We start from the raw sequence: 8737 nt of genomic DNA, 5'->3' as shown, positions 1-8737 counted from the left end.
CCGAACTTCAATCCCTCATGGGTCTTGCACTACAGTGTGTCTTGAACTACACTTGATAGGAGAGCTCACCTCCTTCACACCAGCACTGGGTAAACCAGAGCAGGGCACAAACTAGCCCTTTGGCTGCACCTAGGCTACTTGTATTAGAATGTATGTCGCTGGTGCAGCAAAAATGGAAACAAGTAGGGCGTTTTTACTAGCTGATGCGACCCACTTGTACTTAACCAGATGTGCTTAATATACAAAACTTCAATCTTTCCTCTAACCTTTGAAACAAACTGAAGGTCCATAAGGTGTCCAGGTGTAGAGGGAGAGTGAGTTGAAGACGATTTTTTTCTTTCTTTTTCTGGTGAGTGCGGAACGCCCTTGCAGGCCGTCATGCTAAGTGCAGGACTATATTTGAGAGGTGGCTTGTGTGTTTTTTGACACTAAAAGATAAGTTATTTTCTAATTTTCAATTACAAGGACGTGTGTTGCACTAAACTGTGCTAAAGACGTAACCTACAAGAACAAAATCACAAGTGTTACAGTTAGCGTTAAACATGGTACGTGAGCGTCATAGTAACTGAGTTTTTTTTTTTTTTTTTTTTTTTTTTTGTGTGTGTTCGACTCTGGGCATAGGCTTTACAGCCTGCTATCAAGGCCCAGTAGTCCTCCTACATACCATACACCTCTACATGTCAGTACAACGTCGTCGTTATCAATTTTGCATTTTCTCACTTAGTATCACTTATTATTATCGGCTATTACTGTACTACAAAATCAAGTAGAGGATATTGAAGTAAGATATTTATACTGAATGGCCATGTGAGGGAAAGAAATGTAGCACTTGACCGAAATTAGTATCTTATTTACTTATTTTTCTACCACTTATTAATATTTATGCACCTATATTGTCGTTATCTGTCACTGTAAGCAATTATCTTTGGTCTTATAAAGTATAACAATTCAGAATAACTTTGTAACAAGTATTTGGGGGGGCGCGGTAGCACAGTGGTAGCGCGCTGGACTCGTAATCGGGGGATTGCGAGTTTGAGCCTCGCCCGGGCTGCCGTGCTGGGAGTGGTAGCTCGCTCCTGTAACCCTAGCGGGGCTATATAGTCCAATACAGGGCTTAGCTCGGGGGAACTCCATTTCTCCCATTTTTTTTTTTTTTTTTTTTTTTTTTTTTGGTAACAAGCATCAGTTTCACTTTCATTAGTGTAGACATTCATCGGCGTCTCATTATTCACTATTACACTAATGTTATATTTTAATACATAATAAATTGGTTTATTTACATATTTACAGTCTTTTCTAACCCCTGGGGGTAGGGGGGTTTCAAGAATACTCCCCCAGTATCCCTGCTTGTCGTACGAGGCGACTAAAAGGGTTGGTGGTGGGTTAGTGCCCCACCCCGTAAAAAGAACTAACTAAAAAAGCAAATAAAGCGCCTCGGACCCGGACGGACCATACGTTGACGACTAAGGAACGGACAAAGGACATTCTGAGGGTAGGAACATGGAATGTGAGAGGAGTGAATGATGAAGTGAAAGAGAGAGAGATTGTCCAGGTGCTTGAGGATGCAAAAGTGGATATATGTGGATTGACTGAAACTAAATGGAAAGGCGAAAGGATGAGAGAATGGGAATACGGTGTAGGTATATGTGCGGGAGTCAGTGAGAATGAGAGGGCAAGAGAGGGAGTATGTCTGATGATAAGCAAGAAGTGGAAGGAGAATATAAGAGAGTATGGAACAGTGGGTGCAAGGATTGTATGGGTGAGGATGAAAGTAGGTATACAAGCATGGGCGATTGTATGTGTGTATGCTCCAACAGAGGATCGAGTGGCAAGAGTGAAAGATGAGTTTTGGGCGAGAGTAGAAGCATGTATGGACAAGTTTGAGAGGAGCGAGAGAGTGCTGTTGATTGGAGACATGAATGGCAAAGTTGGGAATGTACGAGTGGATGGAGTGGTTGGTCAGTGGGGTGTGCCAGCTGAAGTAGATGGGAATGGTAGTGCTTTGGTGGACATCTGTGCTGGTAAGGGGTTGGCAATAGCCAACACCTACTTTCGTCATAAGATGATCCACCGGTATACATGGAGAGTAATGAGGAGGATGGATGGTGAACTTGTTGAACGAAAGGCAATGATAGACTACATGTGTGTGGATGAGCGAATGAGAAGACAAGTGTTGGATGCAAGGGTGTGGAGAGGGTGGGGGAATGGAGTCTCGGACCATCACTTAGTGATGGCCAAGGTAGAGCTGCGAAGAAAGTGGTTGAGGAGACGAAGGAGAAGACAGGAGGAAGCAGCTCCTGTGAGAAGAGTGGAGAAATTGCAAGATAGTGAGAAAATGACAGAGTATAAGAGCATAGTGGAAAAAAGATTGGGAAGGTATGAGCTAGAGCAGATGGAAGGGGTGGAAGACGTATGTAAGATATTCACGGAAGAGATAAGCGCAGCGTGTGAGGCGGTTTGTGGAGTGAGGAGGAGATGCAGAGGTGTGCAAGGGACAGCATGGTGGAATGATGAGGTGAAACGAGCTGTGGAACAAAAGAAGAAGGCATATGGTGAATGGTTGGCGAGTAGAGGTAGGGGAGAAGATGAGAGAGAGAAGAGAGAGGTATATGTGAGCAGGAGAAGGGAGGTTAAGAGACTGGTGAAGGAGAGTAAGAAGAAAGTGGATGAAGAGTTTGGGAGGAATCTGAGTGTGAAATGGAGGGAGAGTAAGAAATTGTTTTGGAAGGAGGTAAAGAAAGTAAGGCAGTGTGAAAGGGGAAATAGTAGGGGAGTGAAAGATAGGAATAATAGATTGTTGGTGGAGAAGAGAGAGAAATTGAGGAGATGGAAGGAGCACTTTGAGGATTTGTTGAATGTAGAGAGTGAGAGCAGTGTGAGTATAAGTGGTTGGGGAATGGCTGGGAGAAGAAGAGATGAGAGGAGGGAGGAAGAGATCAGTAGGTCGGAAGTAGTGGAAGCGATGAAGAAGATTAAGCTGGGAAAGGCCCCAGGAATTGATGGAGTGTGTGGTGAAATGCTTAGGTATGGGGGTGAGATTGTTGTGGAGTGGATATGGAAGTTGTGTAGATTGGCTTGGGAAGAGGGAAGGGTTCCAGAGGACTGGAAATCAGGTATAATTGTTCCTCTGTACAAAGGAAAAGGGGAGAGAGAAGTATGTGGTAACCATAGGGGTATTTGCCTTCTTAGTGTGACTGGTAAAATATATGGTAGAATACTCATTGATAGGGTTAGGCATATGACAGAGGAGCTAGTTGGAGAAGAACAAGGGGGATTTAGGAAGGGAAAAGGGTGTGTAGATCAGATATTTGTTCTAAGATGTTTAGTGGAGAAGTATCTAGAGAAGGGAAGGAAAGTGTATGCTGCCTTCATGGACTTGGAGAAAGCTTATGACAGAATAGATAGGCAAGGTATGTGGAAAGTATTAAGAATATATGGAGTGGAGGGGAAATTGTTGAGTGCTGTGAAGAGTATGTACGAGGGAGCTAGGGCTACGGTGCGAGTGGATGGTGAGCTGAGTGAGTTCTTTGATCTCAATGTGGGACTGAAACAGGGGTGTGTGATGTCTCCATGGCTGTTTAATATATATATATATGGATGGGGTTGTAAAGGAGGTGCAAGGTAGGGCAGTGGATGTGGGGGTGGCCCTAATGAATGAGGGTGAGATTTGGAAGCTTCCGGTGTTGCTGTTTGCTGATGATACAGTATTGTTGAGTGAAGATGAATGGGAGTTGCAAGGTCTGGTGAATGAATTTGGGACAGTGTGTAGGAGGAGGAAGCTGAAAGTTAATGTAAACAAAAGTAAAGTTATGGTGTTTGAGAGGAATGAAGTCACAGAGTGTGCAGTGAGGTTGGATGGTGAGGATATGGAGAATGTGAGTGCATTCAAGTACTTGGGTAGTGTGATGAGTAAGGATGGAACTTTGGGGGATGAAGTACGTGAAAGGGTACAGCAGGGAAGAAAGGTTGTTGGTACACTGAAAGCAGTGATGAGAAATAGGGAGGTGAGTATGGAAGTTAAGAAGTCACTGCATGATGGTACTGTGATCCCTACCCTGACGTATTGAAGCGAGGCATGGACCTTGCAAGAGGGGAACAAGTCAAGAGTGAGAGCAGTGGAAATGAGTTACTTGAGAGGAGCATGTGGAGTGACGTGGAGGGACAGGTTGACGAATGAAGAAGTGAAGGAACGTTGTGGGGTAGATGTGGATGTGGTTGAAAAGATTAGGAGAAATACACTGAGGTGGTTTGGACATGTGGAGAGAATGGAGAATGAAAGACTGACCAAGAGGGTGTATGTAGGTGAGGTGGAGGGAGGGAGAGGGAGGGGTAGACCGAGGATGAGGTGGAGGGATGGAGTTGAGAGGTATATGAGGGAGGGGGGGGTGAGTTGGGGGGAGGGGAGTCAAATGGTGGGTGACAGAGTGACTTGGAGGCGTTTTGTCTGCAGCCACCCTTTGCGGGATTAGGGCGTCGGGCTATAGATAGATAGATAGATTTTCTAACATTCAGAAGTGTTTGAAGGAGTGGTAGATAGGGAAGCACTCTTTCGTACAAAGGCCAACCTTGCCTTCAGTACACATTATCACACGTGCTCCTTTTTTCTCCTGATAACCACCCTCTCTCCTTTTGAGCAACTATCAGAGATGTAAATGGGTGGTAAGTGACACTGCTTGGGTGGCTGGGTGAACCTCCTACCAGGTTGAGCTGTGGGGGAAGGGAAGTAGTTGGGAGAAAAAGGACAACATCTTAGACTATGGTGACCAGTGACTTCAGTGGTGCAACACCTCCAGGCTGCCTGGGGCATCCTATGTGACACCCGTTGAGCATAAATGGGAGTTAGGCGGGAAGAACTGAACGTGAAAAATAAGAAACTGCCTTCACTGTCCCTCCAGAAGGATAATCAATCTAAAGGTCAGGATCACTTGGACTGGGAGTTGAGTGCTCTGTTGACAGTGTCACCAGGTTTTGTGTGTGTGTGTGTAAGTGAAGGTATCTATGAAGGAAACTGTTTATGCATGTCTGTTCATATGTACTGTATATATGTACATGTATGTACAGCACTTACGTGTATATGTATGTATTGTACAGAATAGTCTATTTACTGTGCCGCATTTGTAGTGGTTGTCGTTGACCGAAACTGCACCGTTACTAGCTCCCTCTCTTGGTTGGAAGTTCCGGACCGTAAAGGCCCTATCACACGGTACCTCGTACCAGGAACGGCCGAGGAAGATTTAAGTGGAACAAAACTTGGACGCTAGCACACATGTTCCTCGTATCCTCGGCAAAGGACATGCTTCTCACACTGTTGCCAGAGCCCCGTCTCGCGACTGTGGACAGTGATCGCTGTCGCTGACTCGATAAAGAATAAGGAGAAGCAACTTTTGTTTACAAACTGGTACACACGCGGAACTGCCTCAATTTCTCTATAAGGGCGAATTCAGCTGCCCTTGTCCAGGAAATCGATGATAAAGCCATCAGTACGTTGTTGTTGTGGTGGTGTTTTCAGGTGGCGACTTGTTCGTCTACTCTACCTGCAGTGGAGTTCTCAGTTGTAAACACGTGATATTTTATCGACATCACACTTTCCTCGGTGTAGGAAATATTAACTCTTTATAAGGCTTTCAAAACGATTGATATTTATTATAAAATATTAATAAGTATTCAGTGTTAGGCTAAATGTTTAATAATGTAGTATGATATATTCTCTGTCGAGTAGCCTGGGTTTTGGTCACACTGTTTTGCCCGTCGTATCGTCGGCAGGAATCCATACAGACGGGTTCCAAATGCCCGTGGTATCGTCGGCAATTTTACCACGTTACCGTTCCGATTTACCATCGTATCCTCGGCAAACCTCGTATGAGGTGCCGTGTGATAGCCCCTTAACCTTTCATAAGAGAAGAGTGCACTGAAGCATTTTCTACCTTAATGAATTTGTGAATGGAGTTGTACAGCATGTATGGAACTATTTTAATGAAAATAGTGCTGTGCAGTTATTTACCTATTAGATCTAATGGGATCTTTATGTAGGCTGTGTTATACAGTTTGTTGAGTACTAAATATATTGGAAGGTTACACAAATTGATTATTAGAATAACCCTGTCAGACCTCGTTGTAAGTCAGACTTCCTCAAAACATGGTTAGGCATCTAGAGTAACTAGAAGCTGAAAGAGAGATTAATAAAGTTTGTTATAGCGAATTTCCAGTTTTTGTGCAGCTTTGATATAGCCTAGAATGCTAATTTTGACTTATGGGTCGTCGTTTGATGACGTTGTAATGTGTACTAATAAGATCCGTGACGAACGGAGTCAGTCAGTGACATTTTATCTTCAGCAGTCTGCAGGATTATCTTCATAACAGTTTACTAACATCAAAGGTAGTTGTTTGTCATACGTCTTCACAATAATATTCACCCTAGTTTGGCTGTGAGGTGTTTGTAGCTATAAAAAAAAAAAATCCTATACACAACTTACTAAACTCGTAAATACAGAACTTTCTGTTGGACCTGTGCTTCAGTTTAACATATTATGAACAAGTCGTACTTACTGATAAGTCGTGTACATCAATTTGGAACTAGGCAACTCCCAGGACTTATTTGCATATCTAGCTGGGGAGCGCGGTAGCACAGTGGTAGCGCGCTGGACTTGTAATCGGGGGATTGCGAGTTCGAGCCTCGCCCGGGCTACCGTGCTGGGAGTGGTAGCTCGCTCCTGTAACCCTAGCGGGGCTATATAGTCCAATACAGGGCTTAGCTCGGGGGAACTCCATTTCTCCCATTTTTTTGCATATCTAGCTTGTCCTAGATTCAGTTATTTTATCCTTGTAATGGCATTCAGGCCCGTGAAATCTGGTCATTTTTTTTGCTGTACACACATCTATCCCCCGCATTCAAAGTAAACTAAACTCATTTTGAATACTAGGATTCCTCAGACAGCTTTTTTCTGATATTAAACAATATAGCGATGCGTCCATAGATAATGGGTTGGCAGAGTAAAGAAATTGGACCCTCATTTGCGGCTAATGCTTACTGTAAATGATTATATAATCATCTGGTTTTAGTCTGAGTAAAATACGTCTGTCGGTTCACAGCTGAAAATGCCTGAGTAAGAATGATGTCCTGTAAAGATGGTATAATCACCCTAAAACGTTCTTACGACGTTTGCTACTAACTTCTTTCTATTTCATTTCAGTAATCTCTATGTAAAGTTTACATCTTAATACCGTTAAGATACAAAGTAAACACTGAAGTGCCAAATAGATGCAGTGTTATTAAGAGGTGCTCGACAGCCTCCTAAGCTGGAAATAATATTGTCCCTAGTTGAACACCAAGCCAAACGATGGGGAACATCGTAGGAAAAGCGTGTGAAAACATATACCGTACTGATTGTAACTGTGGTATTTACTGTAGCTAAAAAAAATGTATGTTGGGAGATTATTCACAGATTTTTTCTTGACAAAAACGATTAATAGTTTTAAGTATTTGGCTTTTTCGTATTTTCGTAACTTGTATGGTGGTACTCCTGAACTGCACCCCAGTGGTTCAAACTTGTTCCGTGTTATATGATTTTTCAATCGTAACGGGTACAAGTAAACCCAATACAAGTGCATTAGTACATAAGCTACACTACTTACGATTTTTATCATCAGCAGTCATTAAAATAACCTGACATTGTTGAAGATACTTCATTAAAAATTTGTTTGCAGAATTCAAGATCTGAACATCCGAGATCGAGGATGACGCCACGCTGCACGCATCTCATTTGGAGTGGGTCTGTTCTGGAGGGAGGGTTTGTTGGTCAGTGGTGAAAAATTTGATAATGTTAAATACTTTAGTGACTAGAAAACCCTGGAAATTGAACATATCATTTTCAGATGCTTGTGTAGAATGTGCCTAAGTGTGAGAAACAGGTAATAGATTCTTTATTATGCTTCAGAATAGAAGTGACGAGTGAAGCCGTAGTTTTCCGTTTGTTTACGTCGCCCAGACAGCAGCATCCGCTTGTGGTAATGGTGTTGCTAAGGGATTGTGGTTGAGTGGTGGTGAAAGTGAAGTTGCTGGTGAGAAGGTGAAGAAGGTGATGGAGAAGTGAAGATGATGGAGAAGTGAAGATGATGAAGCTGGGTGAAGTGAGTTTGCCGGAATTTAAAGGTAAGGTGTACAGTGTAGCCTCCCCAACCCCTACATCGCTCCATCCCCTCCCCATTTCTCTACTACCCCTGTGCTCCCCCCTCCCTGTCCCTCCTCCCCCTCACTTCATCTGCTTCACTTGCTCCGACTCGACCCTACTCTCTTGCTTCACATATTGTTGTTCGTGAATCCTATTTTTTTTTCTTTCTTTTTTTCAATAATCTCTTCTGCCTCTATTTTCTCGCCTCTCACGCCACCTCCTGTCCAATCTCATATTCTTCCTTCTCCGTGCCTCCTCTTGCCATTTACTCCCTACCTTCATTCCTCATTTTCCTTCCGTATTATTTTTTTCTCCATTTTTTACGGCTCGTTTCCCCCCCCCTTTTTTTTTTTTTTTTTTTTTGTCACTTGTCTCTCTCCAGTACAATTTCCTCCTTTCTCTATCCCCATCGCCTTTACCTTTTTCATATACATACCCCCGCCTCTTTCCCCCTCACCTTATTGCTTGAGTTACTTATATTACCCTCTTCTTCCCATAAGGCGTTCCTCATACCTCCGCTTTTCCTTTCCTTCCCAGATCTCCCCTCCTTTCATTCTCCCCTCCCACGT

At 43.3% G+C, this 8737-nt stretch overlaps 1 non-coding gene across 1 annotated transcript; it reads left to right on the top strand.

Annotated features, from left to right (window-relative positions):
* Positions 1-6613: 6613 nt before the first annotated feature.
* On the top strand, positions 6614-6685 carry TRNAT-UGU (transfer RNA threonine (anticodon UGU)). Its single transcript has one exon. It is a non-coding gene; the product is annotated as a tRNA-Thr (tRNA).
* The last annotated feature ends 2052 nt before the right edge of the window (positions 6686-8737 follow it).

Source organism: Coenobita brevimanus, chromosome 103 (genome assembly GCF_032717465.1).
Source record: "Coenobita brevimanus isolate Jiangsu-jjx chromosome 103, ASM3271746v2, whole genome shotgun sequence".
In the NCBI taxonomy this organism is placed as follows: domain Eukaryota; kingdom Metazoa; phylum Arthropoda; class Malacostraca; order Decapoda; family Coenobitidae; genus Coenobita; species Coenobita brevimanus.
This window is presented reverse-complemented; position numbering and strand designations above follow the sequence as displayed.